We start from the raw sequence: 22,917 nt of genomic DNA on the forward strand, positions 1-22,917 counted from the left end.
AAGAAGACCCGAGTTCTGATCCTGCCTCAGTCATTTTCTAGCTGTGTGACCCAGAGTAATTCACTTAACCTCAGGTTCAGCCTCAGTTTCTTCATTTCTAAAATGAGGCTAAGAATAGCAGCTACCTCATAAAGCTGTGGTGAAGATCAAATTATATACATAAAGCATTTTGTATACCTTAAAGTACTTTTAATGTCTTAGTGAACCCATAAGTGTGACTCCCAGCATCAAAATCACTTTAGGACTTGGAGAGGTCATCTAATCTACCCCATTCTCATTAGCTGTGCGGAACATCTCCTTGTTTGATTTATGTATCGAGTATGCAGCTTCATTTTTCTTTTCTCACTCTCCAGGCAATAGTGTCCATGAACTCTCTTGATTCTCCAATATGCTTTTCCATAATTCTTGTCAGGAAGTTCTTTCTTATTTCCTAACTGAAAGCCTTTCAGTGCCTGTTAAATCTTTCTGTTAAGACTTCTACCTTTGGTGAAATTAAGACTTTGTATGTACCATACCCCAACCCCCAACAATGGCATAGGACTAATTTTTTTTCATATGAAACTAAGGCAACTCACACAGAGCCAGTGAGGAAAGAAAATGCTCTTTCCTAATTTAGCCCTTCTCCAACAACTTTTTTTTTCATTTATCAGTGTTAAACAATCAATTTGTAATTGTTTTCTTTGTAAATTACCTCATATTGTTGATGTGAGAATAGGCAATAAAAAATGATGTTAACAATAAAATGTAGTGCACACATGCATGGAAATGGTGGGTCCCATTAGACTTGAGAGGTTATCAAAATAACGTTAAGGAAAGTGCTACTTTACCTGTGAACATTTACGACAACTGACCTCTTTAATTAACTCTCTGACTACATCCCAGTTTTTCTCACAGAGTCTGCATCTACATGAATATTTCAGTGGGAGACTTCTTTGAAGTGTATTTTTCCTTACACTCTGCAATACCTTTGCAAAGTCTGCAACTTCAGAAAACTTTCTGCCCAAACGTGTTGAAGCATTTTGGAAAGAATGCTTGTTTTTATAGATTGGCATGTGTGCTTTGGGCAAATGATATCCCCCTTTTAATTTTAACTAAAGAGGAGAAAAGACTGTGTATGGGGGATGGGAGAGAGGGAATACTGTGGTTGTCAGGGGGCAAGGGAACTCTGCAGTGGGTTTGACTTTTCTCCAGAAGAAATTAAAAGAAGAATTCATCAAACATTAATGTTAAGAACTCAGAAACTCTGGAATGTTTGTCCAGAGTCCCAGGCCTCAGAGCAAATGCTATGCTCCTGCTGGGCTCAAGTTGAACCCTGGAGCCAAAGTCAACATCAGCAGAAACTCCATCTGACTGATGCTGTGGAAACAGCTGTACCCACTTAGGTGGAAAACCACCTCGGATTCCTCTCCCAGAAAACACTGATGATATGGAGATGGTGAGCAGGAAAAACTCTGTCAGGGTCTCTCCTCTGCTGTGGTCAGAAAAAAAAATATTTTCTTTCCCTAAAAACTGTAAATAGACGGGTTCAACCATAGTCACAAATAAAATACTAACCACAAATATGCAAGTTTCCTCTTTTCCTTCAATTAGATCATGCCTCCTCTTTAATGTGACATTAATAAGTATTTAAAATAATCTTTCATGTTCATTTCACATACAAAAATATCAGCACCCATTTGGTCTTCTATCCGGTGAAGATTGATCAGCATTCAGAAAAAAATATGGTTTACCAAGTAGTCTGATAAATATCTTGACTTTGGCAGATTTTCAGTTGATGAAAATAGCTACATTTCCATTATTTCCTTTTGTTGAGTCACTTTTTCATAATATTGGACTTCGTAGAGGACCTTTGTAAAATACCCTTTAGCAAAAAAAAGGAGGAAATACATTAGAAGAAATAACAAACAGACTTGGATCTAAGGTAGGGAAAGTGAATTTTGGCCTTGTGATTACAGCTGTCTAAACTCTAAATGGGCTTCAAAAGGAGAGCTACAGGTAGAGAGAAAAAAGGAAGAGGTCTCAGGAATGGAAATCACTAGGAAAAAAAATTGTTTTCTTTTCCTTCCATAATGTTCTCTTTGTCCTGCGAAGGACAAATAGCTTAAGTAGACTGGTGGTGGGCAGTCACATCGAGTTATCTGTAGCATATTTAAGGGATTTTTTTAAAAAACCATACATGTTTGTCAGAGTTTCTGTAGGTCTGCCTTTAATTTGGTCTTTGGTCTTACTGGGGCATCTAAGTTGCATGGAAGACAAAACACTGGGCTTAGAAACAGGAAGACTCATCTTCATGAGTTCAAATCTGACCTTAGACATTTACTGACTATGTGACCCTGGGAAAGTCACTTAATTCAGTTTTCTCATCTGTAAAATGATCTGGAGAAGGAAATGGTAAACGGTTCCATTATCTTTGCCAAGAAAACCCCAAATGGGCCACAAAGAGTCTAAACAACATAATGATAAGAATTGTTCTCATTGGGGCACAGCTAGGGGGTACAGTGCCAGGCATATATTAATGCTATATTATTACTATAATAATAAGTGCTATAATATAAGTGTTATTATTATTATTATGGATCTGTGATTTAATCAGTGTGGTGGACTCCTGATGTGAAACCTCCTTCCACCAAAATAGTTCGATATGTCATTTATAACTTATAGTTTCAAATATTTACATGAGCATACTGATTATTTCATAGATTTGGTGAGAATCATTTAGATAGACTTGAATCAAAGTTTTATTAATTCCAGGACCACTTTTCTATCTACTAAAATATATTGCTTCAAGAACAGTATAATGAAATTATTAAAATATTATTATGAGTATTACTAAAATGGAGCAAAATCAGTTACATACATAACTGTATTCTATTAAAGGTAAGTATCTTGTGGGTCTCTCATCTCCAAAGGCTAAACAAAAAGGCTGTCCTAAGCTCTGAAAGTTCTGCTGAAAATTCTATTTGAAAAACTTATCTATGAATTATTCTGTTTCTTCTGAGGTTTCCAATTTTTTTTTTGAGATCTTTAAACCCATCTGGCTAAGGAATTATCATGGAGTAGACTACATGAAGGGTGGTCTTTTGAGAGTTAAAACTTTTAGGTCTAGGAAAGAGGGAATAAAAAAGAAATGGAGCGCCCTAATTAGAGAATGGAGTTAAGGCACAGAGCCATGAATGTTGGAGAGAGTTAACAAAGAAGGGGAAAAACACATCTGGAACACTCTAGGTAAATAAGATCATAGATTTGCTAAGACCAGAGTTCCTTTTATAAATGTAGGGATTGAACTTGTGATTTCATATGGTTTTATTTTGTTTCAAGTAAATGATTATTGATTTCCTTATCTTTATAACACATAGATTTTTCATTACTCTTCTCCCATTCTCTACCTCACTCCCAAAGTGGACCAGTGATTTCCTTAGTGTAACAAATTCCTAGGTGAGGAACCTCCCTCTAAGGATGCAAGTCAGCTATTCTGGCACTTACAGCCTTGGAGAGATGCATGGAGCACTGAGAGATTAAAATTAACTTGCCTGCAGTCATACAGACAGTATTTCTCAGAAGTGAGACTCCCTGGTTTCAAGGCTAATTCTTTAGGCCTCTTTTTTTTTTTTTTGGCTAGTGGGGTTAAATGACTTGCCCAGGGTCACACAGCTAGTAAGTATTATGTGTCTGAGGCTGGACTTGAACTCAGGTCCTCCTGAATCCAGGGCTGGCACTTTATCCACTGCACCATCTATCTGCCCCAGGCCTCCTTTTATAAGCCAGAGGTAAATGTTGTGCCCATGGAAAAGAGGTAGCATAGAGTAGGGATACTCTTTAATTAACTAACTTCAGATGCAAAACAGGATTCTAGGTATCCAAAAGCAAAACAAAAGTTATACCTAAAATAAAGTTATACACTAGTGGTTGAGGAATCTCATAGACTCAAGAAGCCAAAAGATGAGACAGAAAAAAATAAAACTTTTTAAAATCCAGTATTCTGGATATACAATAGATACATCCTGGAGTATACTGGAGCCATCTGAAATAAGCTTGGAAGAACTGATTGTTCAATTTTCATTGAGCTGGGTGGGAGGGGAAATTTCCTAAAAATTAGAATCATCCAAAATTTAAATGAACACTGTTAAGAGTTATTAGTTAAAATGAAAAGTAATATCATCAAAAACCATCAGCAAGCATTTTCTGTTATGGAGATAAGCTAGAACTCTTTCCAATATGATCGGGAGTGAAGCAAGGATGCCCAATTCTCTCCGCTATTATTCAATATTGTTCTAGACATGCTAGCTATAGCAATAAGACAAGAAAAAAAATTGAAAGAATTAGAATAGGCCATTAGGAAACAAAACTGTTACTCTTTGCAAATAATGTGATAGTATTCTTAGAGAATCCTAGAACTTCAACTAAAAAACTAGTTGAAATAATTAACAACTTGAGGAAATTGCAGGATGTAAAATAAATCCACATAAATCACCAGCAATTCTATATATTACCAATGAAGTCCATCAGGGAGAGATAGAAAGAGAAATTTCCTTTAAAATAACTGCTCACAATAGAAAATACTTGGGAATCTACCCATCAAGACAAACCTAGGAACTATATGAACATATAATTACAAAACACTTTACACACAAATGAAGACAGAACTAAATAATTGGAGAAATATTAATTGCTCATGAATAGGCCAAGCCAATATAATAAAAAGTGACAATTCTGCCAAAATTAATTTACTTATTCAGTGATTTATCAAACAAATTACTAAAGACAATCTTTTATAGGGGTAGAAAAAACCATAACAAAATTCATCAGGAAGAACAAAATGTCCAAAATATCAAGAGAATTAATGAAAAAAAATGTGAAGGAAGGTGGCTTAGCAGTATCAGATATTAAACTGTATTATGAAGTGGTAATCATTAAAACATTCTGGTACTGGCTAAGAAATAGAAAAGTAGATCAGTGGAATAAATTAGGTACATAACACAGAGTAAAAAATGACTATAGTAATCTCGTATTTCACAAACCCAAAGATCCAAACTTTTGGGAAAAGAACTCACTATTTGACAAAAAACTGCTGGGAAAACTAGAAAACAGTGACACAGAAACTAGATATGGAACAACATCTCAAGTCATCGACTAAGTCATCAACTAAGATAAAGTCAAAATGAGCACATGATATAGATATAAAGGGAAATATAAGCAAATTGGAGAAGCACGGGATATCTTTCCTGTCAGATCCATGGAAAAGGGAAAACTTTATAACCTAGCAAGAGATAAAGAGCATTATGGGAAGCAAAATGGATAAGTTTGCTACATTAAATTAAAAAGATTTGCACAGACAAATCCAACGAGGCCACAAAGTCAATGGAGCCTACATTAGAAGGAAAGCAGAAAACTGGAGAGGAGGGGGATTAGAGCAAGTTTTCTCATAAAGGTTTCATTTCTCAAATATATAGAGAACTAAGTCAAAAATTTAAGAATATGAGTCATTTCCCAATTGATACATGGTCAAAGGATGTGAACATGCAGATTTCAGAAGAAAAAATCAAAGTTAGCTAAAGACATATGAAAAAATGCTGTAAATCACTATTGATTAGAAATTAAAACAACTCTGAGGTATCATTCCACCCTACCTATCAGATAGACTCATATGACATAAAAGGAAAATGACAAATGTTTGAGGGGATATGAAAAAATCGGTCACTAGTGCACTGTTGCTGGAGGTATAAACTGATCCAACCATTCTGGAGAACAATTTCGAACTGTGCCCAAAGGGAAATCAAACTCTTCACACCCTTTGACCCAGCAATACCACTATTGATCTATATCCCAAAGTGATAAAAGAGGCCAAAAGACCTGTATGTATGTATGTATGTACACATGTATAAACTATATTAAATCACCTGCCTTCTCAAGGAGGGGTGAAGGGAGGGAAGCAGGGAAGAAAATAGGAACTCAGAAGTTTAAACAATGAATGTTAAAATTGTTTTTACATGTAATTGAAGAAAATGCAAACATTTTTTTCCCCAAAAGTAAGATAGTGAGTTCATCTTTGTTGGATGACTTCAATCAGAGGAGACTGACCATTTATCTGGTTTGTCATAGTTGGGGTACTTTTGAATCTCTGCATTTTTCTAGATAACCACAGGGGTTACTTTTTTTTTAATTAAAATTATTATTATTACTTATTTAAAAAGTTGTACTGATATCTTTTATTTTAAACGTGGCAGTGATTCTCAGTAATCATTCCTTCCCTTCCCCCCATCCCCCAACTGTTCTTTTTTTTATGGTAATTTTTATTTATTTTTTTGTTTTCAACATTTACTTCCACAAGATTTTGAGTTCCAAATTTTTACCCCATCTCGTTCCTCCCCCCACCCCAAGATGGCATGCATTCTAAATACCCCTTCCCCTAGTCTGCCTTCCCTTCTATCTCTCCCCCTCTTCTCTTATCCCCTTCCCCTTCAATTTTCCTGTAGGGCAGGATGGATTTCTGTACCCCATTTCCTATATTTCTTATTTCCCAGTTGCATGTGAAAACATTTTTTTTAAACATGTATTTTTAAAACTTTGGATTCCAAATTTTCTCCCTTCCTCCCTCCCCACCCACTCTCATTGAAAAGGCAAGCAACTCAATATAGGTTATACATGTGCAGTTATGCAAAACACTTCCATAGTAGACATGCTGTGAAAAACTAACTCTATTTCCCTAAATCCTATCCAACCCCTCACCCATTCATTCTATTCTTTCTTTTGACACTGTCCCTTCTCAGAAGTATTTGCTTCTGGTTACCCCCTTTCCCAATCTATCCTCTTCTCTATCATTCCCCTACTTTCTGTCCCCTTCCCCCCCTATTTTCCTATAGGGTAAGACAGATTTCCACACCCAATTGGGTGTGTATGTTATTCCCTCCTTAAGTCAAATCCTATGAGAATAAGATTCACTCATTCCCTCTCACCTTCCCCCAATTCCCCTCCACTGTAAGAACCTTTTCTTTTCTGTCTTTTTTTTTGTGGGATAATTTACCCTGTTCTACCTCTCCCTTTCTCCTTCTCCTAGTATATTCCTCTCTCACCCCTTAATTTTATTCTCCAGATATGACCCCTTCATTTTTAACTCACCCTGTGCCCTCTATCTATATCTATATATACATACATATAATTTTTTCCCCTCCAACTACTCTAATACTGACAAAGGTCTCATCAGTTACAAATATCATCTTTCCATGCAGGAATGTAAACAGTTCAACCTCAATAAGTCTCTTATGATTTTCTCTTTCCTGTTTACCTCTTCATGTTCCACTCAAGTCTTGTATTTGAAATTCAAATTTTCTATTCAACTCTGGTCTTTTCATCAAGAATGCTTGAAAGTCCTCTATTTCACTGAATGACCATTTTTCCCCAGGAGGATTATACTCAGTTTTGCTGGGTAGATGATTCTTGGTTGTAATCCAATCTCCTTTGCCCACCAGAATATTATATTCCATGCCCTGCGGTCCCTTAATGTAGAAGTAGCTAAATCTTGTGTTATCCTGACTGTGTTTCCACAATATTTGAATTGTTTCTTTCTGGCTGCTTGTAATATTTTCTCCTTGACCTGGGAACTCTAGAATTTGGCTACAATATTCCTAGGAGTTTTCCTTTGGGGATCTCTTTCAGGAGGAGATCAGTGGATTCTTTCAATTTCTATTTTGCCCTCTGGTTCTAAAATATCAGGGCAGTTTTCCTTGATCATTTCTTGAAAGATGATATCTGGGTTCTTTTTTTGATCATGACTTTCAGATAGTCCAATCATTTTTAAATTCTCTCTCCTGGATCTATTTTCCAGGTCAGTTGTTTTTCCAATGAGATATTTCACATTGTTTTCTAATTTTTCATTCTTTTGGATTTGTTTTACAGTGTCTTGATTTTTCATAAAGTCACTAGCTTTCAATTGCTCTATTCTAATTTTTAAGGCAGTATTTTCTTCAGTAATCCTTTGGACTTCCTTTTCCATTTGGCCAATTTTGCTTTTTAGGGCATTTTTCTCCTCATTGGCTTTTTGGACCTCTTTTGCCATTTGGGTTAGGCTATTTTTTAAGGTGTTATTTTCTTCAGTATTTTTTGGCGTCTTCTTTAGCAAGCTGTTGACTTGTTTTTCATGATTTTCTTGCATCACTCTCAGTTTTTCCTCTACTTCTCTTACTTGGTTCTCAAAATCCCTTTTGAGCTCTTCCAAGGCCTGGAACTTATTCATATTTTTCTTGGAGGCTTTGGATATAGGAGCTTTGGCTTTGTTGTCTTCTTCTGGTTGTATGTTTTGATCTTCTTTGTCACCAAAGTAAGATAATATAGTCTGACTCTTTTTGTGCTGCTTACTCATGATCCCAGCTAATTACTTGAGGTTTAAACTCTTTGTTAAGGTAAAAGTCTGCTTCCAATGTGAAGAGTGTACTATCCCAAGCTTCGGGGGTTTGTACAGCTGTTTTCAGAGGTACTTCTAGGGACCTGTAAATTTTCAGTTCTTCCAAAGTGCTATGATAAGGGGCAAGGTGTTTCTTCTCCACCGCCACAACAAGCTCCATGGCACCAGCACTCCTCCTCGCCCCAGGACCGCCCCTCATAACTGTGACCCAGATCCAAGCACGGGCAAAGCAAGAGATTCCTGCCTCAGCACTGGCAAAGAGATCCCTGTGATCCCCCTCTGATCAGCCACTTGATTCCCCCTCAGTCTGTGGGCCAGAAGCTCAGGAAAAAGCCACGGCCCCGTGCTGCGCTCAGGACTTGCAGCTGAGACTTAGCTGCTCTTTCACCGCAGTCACAGACTTTTCCCACCGACCTTCTAAGTTGTCTTTGGCATTCAGGGGTTGAGAAGTCTGGAAACCACCACAGCTGCCCACAATTCAGTCCTCTGAGGCCTGCTCCAGGGTTGCTGCTGCCTGCATGCCCACACCGCACTGCTCTCCTCTCCCCGCCCACACGATATACCCTTCTGATCAACCATCCAGGCTGTCTTTGGCTGGACATTTGTTTCACTCTGTCTTTTTGTGGGTTCTGCTGCTTTAGAATTTGTTTAGAGCCATTTTTTTTTTAGGTATTTGGAGGGCTCTGGGAGAGAGCTCAAGACAGTCACTGCTTTCCCTCGGCTATCTCGGCTCCACCCCCCATAGGGGTTACTTCTGACTCTAGAATTAGAAGACTAGTATCAACTATATTAGTTTTCTTCATGTAAATGTTTTTGTTTGTTTTGTGAATAAACACAAGTATAGATTTGAAAAATTTCAAAGATGGAATCATCATGATCTAGGTAAGTTTATAAGACTAGACTTTAGCAGGAATTATACTAGAAGAGTCCAAACTAAAGACCAAGTACCATCAGTCAAAATATTTCCATCTGATTCAGTACCTGATTCTACTGTTTCCGTATACACAATGTGGGAAAAAGTGCAAGTGATTTTATTCACATAAGGGTTTATATTCTTCCTTATTTTTACAACTGAACTGTGGATTCCAGGATACAGAGTACCATGTTCATCACACTTCTGTAATTTCTCTGCAAATGGCACTTTATGACACTCCCCTTAAGGCTCCCCACATTGTGTAAGATGTTAACGACCCTCTTGTTTTCAATAGATATCAGATATAACTTCTTATAAATCACATTATTTTACATTTTTGCTTCTTTGGAAAGAAGCCACACTTGCAGTACACTCAGGAAGCATTAGCCCAGAAAATCTTGCCATGAATAACATAGCTTCAGTGAGCTCCTTCCTGAGCTTGTTTAAAATCCTTTAGCTTAGGAAAAGGAAGGGATGATGGAAGTCATTGTAAGGGAGGTCAATGCTTTGGGAGGGGAAAGAACTTTCACCACAGATTTGAGATAGGTCATTGAACTGTCTTACCTACTTGTGGATGATGGACTTGTACAACCTAGTGGTTGGAGGACCACAGCCTCAAAAAAGCTAGACTTTCGTGACAGAGTCAGGCTGAGTTCAAAGGAGAGCAAGGTGTCTCCTGCATTATCATGTTTCCTTTTTTTTCCCACAGTTGTGATTGCACTATAGCCCAGAAGTCCAGAAAGAGGTCAACAGACTGCCTACCTCCTAGGTAGATATATCTTTCTGTACAGGGTCATAAGGATGACTAAGGTTGAAGTTACCAGTGAGAAAATAGGGTTGAAGTATCAATGCCATAATGTAACATTGTACTCTTCACTGTACCTGATTGCTCTGGCCTGCATAGGATTTATAGAGAAAGCCTATAGTCTATTGATTCTTGGTTCAGTTACTATATGACAAATGATTATGGACTAAAATACTAAAATAAAAATACTTAACTTTTGGAACTGCTTTCAGAGTTGTCAATGAGCCACATAATAAATACATATTTATCATTGTTATCATGGCCTTATTTTAGGCCTAGATATGTATCACTAAGCCTATTCAATTACCTTATTCACTCATTCAATAAGTATGTATTTATTATAGGACCTATTATATATCTGAGACTGTACTAAGCATGTAGAATATAAAGACAGAAATAAAACAGTCCCTGCCATCGAGACCCTTACATTCTACTTGGATTCATGGGCACTGACTGGATTTAATAATCAACCAACAATTAAACCTGTGCTATGTACCAAGAAAAGTGCTATGTGCTAGAGATTAAAAAACAGAAGTTGCACAAAAATATTTATAGCAGCTCTTTTTGTGGTGGCAAAGATTTGGAAATTGAGATAATCCCCATCAATTAGGGAATGGCTGAACAAGTTGTGATACATGAATGCAATGGAATACTATTGTGCTAGAAGAAATGATGAGCAGGCAAACTTCAGAAAAACTTGGAAAGACTTGTATGGACTAATGCTGAGTGAAGGGAGCAGAACCAGGAGAATGTTGTACACAGTAACAGACACATTGTGCAATGACTAATGTTGATAGACTTAGCCCTTCCTAGAAATGCAAGGACCTAAGACATCTCCAAAGGTCTCATCCACATCCAAAAAAAGAACTATGGAGTTTGAAAGCAGACTGAAGCATACTATTTACTATTTTTTTCTTCTCTTTTATTTTGTTTCCTCTTTCTGGTGTTCCTCCTATCGGTTCTATTTCTTACTTATAACATCACTAATGTGAAATATGTTTAATAGGAATGTATGTAAAGCCTTTATCAGATTGTGTGCCTTCTTGGGGAGGGAGGGGGGAAGGGAGAGGGAGAAAAACTTAAAACTCAAAAGCTTATGGAAGTGATTGTCGATAAATCAAAATAAATTAATAAAAAAAATAAAAAAGTAAAAACAGAAGTTGCAACATCCCCTGCCCTCAAGCAATGAAACATCCCTGGACTGACTGTGTCGGACTTCTTTGAAAGTGACAATACTTTATTCATCTGCTTAAGTTCTGATATGCTAGTTAAATAAAGACAAAGATCATAAACCTATTTACAGATAGCAGGGAACTAGTCTTTATTATAGCTTTCTCTTTGGACCTTGGAAAGTTGACTAATAGGAAGTATTCCAACAGATTATAAATGAGAGAAGCCAGACGTGAGTAATAAAAATGCTTTATATTTATAACACTTACAATATATTTACGTTGTTTGATAAGCAAGGAAACAGAAGCCTTGGAAGGAGGCGTGAATGAAAATCTGTTGGGTGAATGAGCATGATCTGGTTAGGAATTTTTTTTTTTGCCCACTAACATCTAGACAGGTAGGTAAGTTATGAAGAGGCTAATGAAGAGGAGAAATGATTAAAGAAAGGTTTGGGAGAAGGTAGAAAGACAAAAGTAAAAAAAAAAACTAAGATTTTTTTTTTCTATTTTATAGTGATAAATCTGTCTTCCCAACTAGATTAGAATATTCTCAATAACAAAAAATGATGTCTTCTATTTTTCATATTCCCTGTAGCTTGTGGCTTGCAGTTTTCAGCACATATGAGAAAATAAACACTTGTGGAATTGAATTGAATTGAGAATATAGAAACTTTATATCCATTATGACTGAACTACATCATATGACAAGTCTTCTATATGCCTTACAGTTAATAAAATAAACAGTGGCCTAAGCAAATCTCAAAGACTATAAATTGCAGAGAAGATATAGAACAGCTCTGGATTTCTGTAGAGATAATTTCTTCATCTGAAGTTTCCCTAAACTAATGAAATCATAGATCAAGTAACCTTTCCCTATCTTTACACTTATTTAGTGCTTATAGGCAATTCCTCAAAGGTGGAAGGATAAATACCAGTTCCTTGTAAAAACCAAATGGCTTATCCAAGTTTACATTTAAAATAATTGTTAGGAAGAAATTGAAATTTAATTTCATTCCAAATTCAATGTTCTACCCACTAAGGAAACTCACTGTCTGAGAGGCACCTGTACAAGTTGAGTAGGCAGATTCTAAACTGACCTCATATCCCCAAAAGAGGTGGCTTTAAATATATGGCATAGCCTTTGCAAAGAAGATAAATTTTTCTTCTTGCTGGAGAGGGGTATGAGACATCATTATTACATCAAAGAAATTGAACTTTGTTATAGAAAATTCTTCTCTGTGAATCAGCCGTTGTTGTATATAGCTTCTAATTCTTTATGTGTCTCTGGGATAAACAAACAAACAAACAGATAAACAAAATGACAGACTGCTAGCCTATGACTTTTCCTATTACTTCCTATTACTAAACTGAAAGAAAACCTCCTTGACCTAGTTTTGTAATGACTAATTATCTTTCACATGCACCCAAACATAAGACCAGACATCTTACAAGACAACACATGATTTCAATTATATTAAATTTAAAAAAAAAGGTCTTGTACAAATAAAACAAATGTAGCCAAGATTAGAAGGAAAGCAGAAAATTTGGGAAAAAAATTGTATGGACAGTTTATCAGATAAAGGTCTCGTATCAAAAATATGTAAAGAATATTGTCAAATCTATAAGAATACAAGTAATTCTGGGGCAGCTGGGTGGTGCAGTGGATAGAGCACTGGCCCTGGATTCAGGAAGACCTGAGTTCAAATCCAGTCTCAGACCAAACGCTTGACACTTACTAGCTGTGTGACCCTGGGCAAGTCATTTAACCCCATTGCCTAACCAAAAGAGTTGAAAAAAAAAACCAAAAAAAACCCAAAAAACAAAACGAAACAAAACAAAACAAAAAGAATACAAGTAATTGGGACATCTAGGTGGTGCAGTGGCTAGAACATTGGCCCTGGAGTCAGGAGGACCTGAGTTCAAATCTGGCCTTAGACACATAATACTTACTAGCTGTGTGACTCTGGGCAAGTCACTTAACCCTAATTGCCTCCCAAAAAAACAAACAAACAAAACCAAGTAATTCCCCAATAAAGAAATGATAAAAGGACATGGACCAGCAGTTTTCCAATGAAGAAATCAAAACAATTTATAGCCATATGAAAAAATGTTCTAAATCGTTATTGATTAGAGAAATGCAAATTAAAACAACTTCAAGATATCATTTTACACCTACCAGATTGTCTAAAATGATTGAAGGGGAAATTGACAAATGTTGGAGGGGATATGGAAAAATTGGGACATTAATTCACTGTTGATAGAACAATGAACTGATACAACCATTTTGGAGAAGAATCTGGAATTATGCCCAAAACATTATTAACCTATCTATACCCTTTGATCCAGCAATACCACTACTAGGTCTATTTCCAAAGATGATTAGGTGAAAGGGAAAAAAAAACTATATGTTCTAAAATGTTTATAGCAGTTCTCTTTGTGGTGGTAAAGAACTGGAAATTGCAGGGCTGCCCACCAATTGGAGAATGGCTGAATAAGTGGTGGTATATCATTGCAATGGAATATTATTGTGCCATAAGAAATGATGAGCTCAATGGTCTTAGCAAAAACATGGAAAAACTTGCATGAAATAATGATCAAAATGAGGAGAACCATGAAAACATCATATACAGTAACAACAATATTGTTTTAAGAACAACTTTGAGTGAATAAGTTATTTTGATGATTATAAATACCCAAATTAACTATAAAGGGCATATGAAGAAATGCTATCTGCATCCAGAGAAAGAACTAATAAATAGAAGTATGTATAGAATAATTTTACTTGTGTGTATACACACACACACACACACACACACACACACACATTCACACTTGTTTGTGCCTAATGGTAGCCATCATTAGAGTGGGTGAGGGAGGGTAGAAATTTATATATTTGAAAAGAATAGCAGTTGTGCACTGTGGATTTGCAGCTTCATGTACAATTATCTTTTTATTGTACTATGTTAGGTAAATACTTGTTTTATTCCATAAATATGTAATCATGTAATAAAAAATAAAAGGAGAAAAATTAAAATTTCTAAAAAGAAAATCCAATAACTTCTGTTGGCTAGTTCCCCTTGAATACAACTGATGGGTATAAATCTAAATAATTTCATTAGTTTTAAAAACATATTGTTGAGGGTGGAGTGTCTGGGGAGACAAGTGGCATTGGTTAGGGATACCATGTTGTTGCCCAAGGTAAAAAGGTTAATATCTCTGCTTTGAAAGGGTATAATCATCAAAATGCAAACACTCCTGGGGTACTTGGAGAACTTCTTCAAGGGTATACATGCTCTTGAACCCAATATTTCTGCATGCCTTTACCTAAGTTTTTGAGGGCAACTCTGACTATACCACTTGTTCAACTCCCTATATAAGAGGTTATAAACAACTTTCCATATATTTGCATTTGATAAAGACTTTACCCTTTACTTGGTTGTGAATGGTAAAGCTTCATGTAGGAATATTGAAACTAGATTCTTAAAGGCCTACATATGTATGGACAAAGATGTTATTATACTGCTACTACTGTTTAAATCAGAACATACTTACATTTAAAAAAAGATTCAGAAATCACATGAAAATAATTTGTGTTGGACATAGCTCTTGGTTTTTAGTGAAGACAATTGACATGTTCATTTTTTAAGAAAAAAATCTGCTGTGAACTTAATGAAATACAATTTTTCTACATTATTTTTCCTAGAAGTTCAAAAAAATGGAACACATTTTTAAAAAGTTAATAAACTTATAGAGTTTTTTTTTTTTTGCAAAATTTCTCTAGCCACATTTAGGTGTGGGCATAGAAAATTTAGTTTAACAGGTCCTAGTAGATTAGTGGTGAACAGAGATTTGCTATTAGAAAAGCTTCAAAGTAAAAGCAAAATTGACCAAGTTAAGATAATATGTCAAAAGGATGTAGAGTCAAGTAGTGGGTATTTAGTTTAACATATCTGTCAATCTAAATTTATAAACTCAAACTTAGGAAGAACTAAAGTTTGCTGAAATATCCCAATGCTATGTGAATTTCAAAAGAAATTAGCCTAAGATAATTTTAAACTGTTTTAAAAATATAATTTAGTATAGAAATATTATATAAATACCAGTTTTCAGGAATATCTATCTTATAAGGTGAAAATATTTATATTTTCAGTTTTTCTCACTGAATTTTAATTAACTATTTACCTTTAAGAACGTTTTGGATCTTTGTCAAAAGTTATCCAATTTTACCCTACATTTACCCTAAATGTATGCCATAAAACAGAATTAAAACAACAACAACCTAGCCCATTATTTTCCAAAGATACAAAACTGAAATATTTACAAGGAATTTAAGAGGTTGTCTTAGCAAATTCTTTACCCTCATACAATACTATACAAACCATTCTAGGCAAATATCCCTTTCTTTCTCATCCCTCTTTATCTTAAAACTACCCTTCTGTATTTTCTATCCTCTCTATCCCCCCATCCCTGGCCTGACCTTCCACTACTATGTCCTATGGAACCTCAGTGTATTGTTAACAAACTTTCCTCCATCTTTGGTCTTATGTGATAGATGTTCCCATCTTTTGTTCTTGTTTCCTGGCTTTCTCCTGATGACACCACATTCTTTGCCACCTCTTCCACTACTGATAGCTCCTTTTCTCATGCCCATAACACACAGGACTGGGAATAGAAGTTGGTATACTTCCCATTCCCTGCTGCTACTTCCAGATTCTCCAGCTACCATCATTCAGCAACCTCTTTTTCTTTTAAGTTCATTCCTGCACATATCAAGGTGGCAAGAGGCTTCTTGCTATTCTCTGTTGACCTTTAAATTATTCTCCTTTTTTTCACTGACCTCAGAAGCTAACTCCTAGTCTTCCTCTGAACTTCACAACTTCAGAATCCATGTTTATGGCCTTTCATATATCTTGGCTTTCTAATTCAACCATTTTCTTCTAAGAATCCAATCTTTACAAATGGCTAAACACACTTTAGTCCTTGCTGTCACCTGAAACTGTTTAATCCTCAAAGATCATGAAGTCTTAAATTTCTTGGTCTGATCACAACCTACCTTCCTTTTATCTCCTTCACAATTACTCCTCCTGCATTTATTCTTTGTTCTCAATATTTGATGTCTCCTTATCCCTCCCGGTTTTCCCATTCTGTCAGTCCTATTGGGCCTCTTCCTTCATAATCTTGATCCTTCAGCCAGACCAAGTTACTGTTCTTAATCCTTGGGTACTCTGCCACATGATCCCTTCTGATTCATTGATTCTTTCTAGTAATCTCATACTATGATTCTAGATCATACTTCTCATGAATTCATTGATCATTAACCTGACTGAGATCAACTAAAAGCCATCCTAAGTCACAGAGGCAATTAGTTGAAAAGATCAAACTCTTCAGAACTCTCTCTCTCTCTCTCTCACAGACACACACACACCCTCACCCCCCCACACCCTCCCAACATGCCCTCCCCACATTTCTATTATCTTGATGGTATAATGTCCTAATAGTTGCCAAGTTTTAAAGCTAAATTTTTTGACTCTACCTTTCCCCTAGGAAGGAAAGAAATAGAGTCAAGAGGTCCTGAGTTCAAATCTGGATTCAGACCAGACACTTGACACTTACTAGCTGTGTGACCCTGGACAAGTCACTTAACCCCAATTACCTCACCCCCCCAAAAAAATTACTAATAACTTTACTTGAAAAAACCCCCAACATTTCTCACATCTATTCCCTCTTCTCTACACATGCTACCAACATAATTAAGACTTTCATCTTCCCTTGCCTAAATTATTATAATAATCTCCTATAGGGACTAGATTCTCAAGTGTCTTGGCTATCTGATCCATCCTTCACATAACTGTCCAAATAATATTCCAGACAAACAGGCTGATGATTTCCTTCTCATGCTCAAAATTTTTGGTAGCTCTCTATTGCTGATAGGATAAAATAAGAATGACTTGACCTAGTATGTAATACCCTCTCCCCACAGATCTTTCCTTTACATCTTTATTTCATGTTACCTCCCCTTTGTGTACTCTACCCTAGCCAAACTGTTCCCTGCTCTGGACTTTCCATTTTCAACCACTAGGTATTCATGCACATCATCCCCCATGACTGAAATGTCCTCTCTCCATTTTTTTCCATGAAAATCTTTTTTTTTTATTTCAGGCCCAGCTAATTTGCCACGTCTTTCATAAAGCCTTCACTGATTCTCCTCCTTCCTATCAGAAATTGTTCTCTTCTTTTTACTATTTTACTAGAGTATGTTGTCAAGACTTCTCTTTTGTCTTCATCATACTGTATATTGTATTATGACTTTTCTTTATTGGTCATATCCATCCTCAGTAGACTACAAGGTCCACTTGGAAGAGAAGACATTGTTTTCCATCTTTATATCCCTACAATGCCCTATGCATGGTAGATACTTAATACTTTGATATTAATTTGAATTCTAGATAGGTTATTTATCTTGCTTTGAAAATCTCTAGAGAGAAGAGGAGAGGAAAGGAAAGGAAAGTCAGGAGAGTATAGGAGAGTAAAGGAAAGGAAAGGTCATGAAAGAAAGAAAAGGAAAGGAAAAGGAAAAGGAAAAGGAAAGGAAAGGGAGAGAATAGGGGGAGGGAGGGAGAAAAGGAGAGAAGAAAAAGGAAAGAAGGAATGAAGAAAGGGACAGTGAAGGAAATGAAGAATGAAAGAAGATAAAAACTTATCAAACAATAAGTTTTTATTGTCTTAATATGAATTTAAAATCAGATGTATAAAAACCACATAATTTATTTTGTTTTTATTCTTAATAAGGGCCATTCAAATAATGAAAAATACTTTGCATGATCCCATCTCAACTATCCAGTGTTACATGTAACTGAAGTTAAAACTTAATTAAAAGTGTATCTTAAACCCTAGTACAAACCTTCTTCTTCAGTAAAGCCATAAAGTCTACACATATTTATGTTAGTTTCCACCTTGGTATATTTATTTATGCTATTTCCTCTTCACCAGGCTGCATCTTCTCCCCTCTCTCCCCATCTAATTCTCACTCAATTTTCAAGGTCCTATTTAAATCCTATCTCCTTCATGAAGTCTATAACTGAACTATATTATGTCTCCCTTAAATATTTTTATGCTGAACGCTCAATGATATTCCATCTTGTATTATTCTATATTTGTTTCATATATGTTACATGTGTGACTCAACTTGATTTTAAGCTCCCTGAGGGAAGAAACAATATTTCATACTCCTTATATCCAACTCAAAACTTATCACAGAGCTAGTTGCAAGATAGGAACTCAATAAATTGTGGTTAGCTGGGCAATTGAGATTGCCTCTGATCTTGAGGACTTTTTGATTGCATCGATGTGGAGAGCTTCCATCATGGAATTTCTACCAATGAAAAACTATAATTCATTTATAATTTCTTAGTATTAGATTTTCCTGAAGCATTGGGAGCTTATATGACCTGCCCATGGTCACACAACCAGTATATGTCAACAGTAGGATTTGAATTCATGTCTTCTTGGCTCCAAGGTCAACTCTCATCCCTCTACCCCATGTTGTCTTTCTTGCTTTTGCAATTACAGGTAACACATTTTAGTTGGCATTGATATTGACTTCTTTAAAAAAAAGAGGAAAGATTCCAGCTTTTGGGATAAGAAATCATTATTTACCAAAAACTGCTAGGAAAACTCAAAATTGTATGGCAGAAACTGGGCATAGACCAACATCTTACAACCTATACCAAGGTAAAGTCAAAACGGATACAATATTTAGTTATAAAGACTAATACTACAAGAAAGCTAGAAGAGCAAGGAGTAGTTGACCTTTCAGATCTATGGAGAAGGGACAAATATATGACCAGAGAAGAAATAGAGAACATTATGAAATACAAAATGAACAATTTTGATTACATTAAATTAAAAAGGTTTTGCACAAATAAAGCCAATGCATCTAAGATTAGGAGGGAATCAGAAAAATGGGAAAGAATTTTTACAACCAGTGTCTCTGATAAAGGCCTCATTTCTAAAACTATATATATTTAGAGAACTAAGTCAAATTTATAAGAATACAAGTCATTCCTCAACTGATAAACAGTCAAAGGATATGAATAGGCAGTTCTCAGAGGAAGAAACTAATGCTATCTATAGTCATATGAAAAATTGTTTTAAATCACTATTGATTAGAGAAATGCAAATCAAAATGACTCTGAAGTACCACATCACACCTGTCAGATTGACTAACATGACAAAACAGGACAATGATAAGTGTTGGAGAAGATGAGGGAAAATTGGAACATTAATACATTGTTGGTGGAATTGTGAAATAATCCAACCATTGTGGAGAGCAATTTGGGGCTATGCCCAAAGGGTTATAAAATTGTGTATGCTCTTTGATCCAGCAATATCATTTCTAGGTCTATATCCCAAAGAAATCATAAAAATGGGAAAAAGGACCCACATGTACAAAAATATTTATAGCAGCTCTTTTTGTAGTGACAAAGAATTGGAAATTGAGGGGATGCCCTTAAATCGGGAAATGGCTGAATAAGTTGTGGTACATGAATGTAATGGAATGCTATTGTGCTATCAGAAATGATGAACATGCAGAATTCAAAAGAAGAAACTTGGAAAAACTTACATGAACTGATGCAGAGTGAAATGAGCAGAACAAGGAAAACATTGTACACAGTAACAGCCACATTGTTGAGATGACTGACTTTGACAGACTTGACTCTTCACAGTAATGCAAGAATCTAAGACAACTCCAAAAGATTCATGATAGAAATTGCTATCCATACCCAGAGAAAGAAATACGGAGTCTGAATGGAGATGGAAGCATACTATTTGCTCTCCTTTTCCTTTATTATTTTGTTTTATTGCTTCATTCTAGTGGTTCCTCCCATTAGTTCTAATTGTTCTTTACATCATGACTTATGGGAAAATATGCTTACCATGAAAGCATAGGTAGAGCCTATATCGGATTGTATGCCACCTTCTCAGGGGAGGGGTGAGGGGCGAAATGGGAGGAAGAGAAAATTTAAAACCCTAAAAATAAAGCTGGAAGGGACCTTAAAAAAAGAAAGAAAAAATGCTTCAAAGATGATGGCATGAAAATTGACCATGTACTAGAGCATAAAAACCTCACAATCCAATGCAGAAAGGCAGAAATATTAAATGCATCCTTTTCAGATCATGATGAAATAAAAATTATATTTAATAAAGGGCTATGGAGACATAGACTTAAATAATTGGAAACTAAATAATCTAAATCCTAAATCCTAAAAAAATGATTGGGTCAAACAACAAATCATAGAAACAATCAATAACTTCATTGAAGAGAATAACAACAATGAGACAACATACCAAAACTTATGGAATGCAGTGAAAGCAGTTCTTAGGGGAAGTTTTATATCTCTGAATGCTTACATGAATAAAATAGAAAAAGAGGAGATTAATGAATTGGGCATACAACTAAAAAAGAAAAACAAACTAGAAAAAGAACAAATTAAAAATCCTCAATTAAACACCAAAATATAAATATTGAAAACCAAAGGAGAAATTAATAAAATTGAAATAAAGAAAGCTATTGAACTAATAAATAAAACTAAGAGCTGGTTTTAAGAGAAACCAATAAAACACATAAACCTGTGGTTAATTTAATTAAAAAAAAGAAAGAAGAAAATGAAATTACCAATATCAAAAATGAAAATGGTGAATCCACCACCATGGAAGGGGAAATTAAAACAATAATTAGGAACTATTTTGCCCAACTGTATGCCAATAAATTTGACAATCTTAGTGAAATGGATAAATATTTACAAAAATATAAAATTGCCCAGATTAACAGAAGAGGAAGTAAAATATTTAAATAACCCCATCTCAGAAAAAGAAATTGAACAAGTCATTGATGAACTCCCCAGGAAAAAATCTCCAGGTCCAGATGGATTTATGAGAAACTTCTATCAAACATTTAAAGAACAATTAATTCCAATACTATATAGACTATTTGGGAAAATAGGTGAAGAAGGAGTCTTACCAAATTTTTTCTATGATACAAATATGGTGCTGATACCTAAACTGGGAAGAGTCAAAACAGAAAAAGAAAATTATAGATCCATTTCCCTAATGAATATAGATGCAAAAGTTTTAAACAAAATATTAGAAAATAATTACAACAACTTATCACAAGAATAATACACCAGGTAGGATTTGTACCAGGAATGCAGGTCTGGTTCAATATTAGGAAAACCATCAGTATAATTCATCATATCAACACCAAAACTAACAGAAACCACATAATCATCTCAATAGATGCAGAAAAAGCTTTTGACAAAATACAACACCCATTCCTATTAAAAACATTAGAGAGCATAGGAATAAATGGAGTATTCTTTAAAATAATAAATGGCATCTAGCTAAAACCTTCAGCAAGAATCATATGTAATGGGGACAAGCTAGAAACATTTCCAATAAGATCGGGGTGAAACAACAATGTCCATTATCACCACTGTTGTTCAATATCGTGCTGGAAACATTAGCTTTAGCAATAAGAGAAGAAAAAGAAATTGAAGGTATTAGAATAGCCAAAGAAGAAACAAAGCTATCACTCTTTGCAGATGATATGATGACATACTTAGAGAATCCTAGAGAATCAAGTAAAAAACTACTTGAAATAATCAACAACTTTAGCAAAGTTGCAGGCTATAAAATAAACCCACATAAATCATTGGCATTTCTATATATTACCAACAAAGCCCAACAGCTAGAGATAGAAAGAGAAATTCCATTTGAAGTTACTGTAGACATTATAAAATATTTAGGAGCCTACCTCCTGAAACAAACCCAGGAACTATATGAACAAAATTATGAAACACTTGTCACACAAATCAAGTGAGATCTAAATAATTGGAAAAATATCATTTGCTCATGGGTAGTCTGAGCTAATATAACAAAAATGACAATTCTACCTAAGCTAATTTACTTATTCAGTGCCATACCAATCAAAGTACCAAAAATTTATTTTATAGAGTTAGAAAAAAAATAACAAGATTCATTTGGAAGAACAAAAGATCCAGAATATCAAGGGAACTAATGAAAAGAAATGCAGGGGAAGGTGGCCTAGCCATCCCAGATCTTAAATTGTATCATAAAGCAACAATAATCAAAACTGCTTGGTACTGGCTAAGAAATAGAGTGGTCAATCAGTGGAATAGGTTAAGTATACAAGACACAGTAGTTAATGACTATAGTAATATATTATTTAATAAACCCAAAGACCCCAGCTTCTGGGATAAGAACTCAGTCTTTGACAAAACCTGCTGGGAAAACTAGAAAAGAGTATGGCAGAAACTAAGCATAGATCAAAATCTTACACCATATACCAAAATAAAGTCAAAATGGGTTCATGATTTAGATATTAAGGCTGATACTGTAAGCAAACAGGGAGAGCAAGGAAGAGTTTACCTATCAGATTTACGGAGAACAGAAGAATTCATGACCAAACAGGAGACAGAGAACATTACCAAATGCAAAATGGATAACTTTGATTACATTAAATTGAAAAGTTTTTTGCACAAACAAAGTCAATGCAACCAAGATTAAAAGGAAGGTAGAAAATTGGGAAAGAATCTTTACAACCAGTCTCTCT

Source organism: Vombatus ursinus, unplaced genomic scaffold (genome assembly GCF_900497805.2).
Source record: "Vombatus ursinus unplaced genomic scaffold, bare-nosed wombat genome assembly UNPS02006779.1, whole genome shotgun sequence".
NCBI lineage: Eukaryota > Metazoa > Chordata > Mammalia > Diprotodontia > Vombatidae > Vombatus > Vombatus ursinus.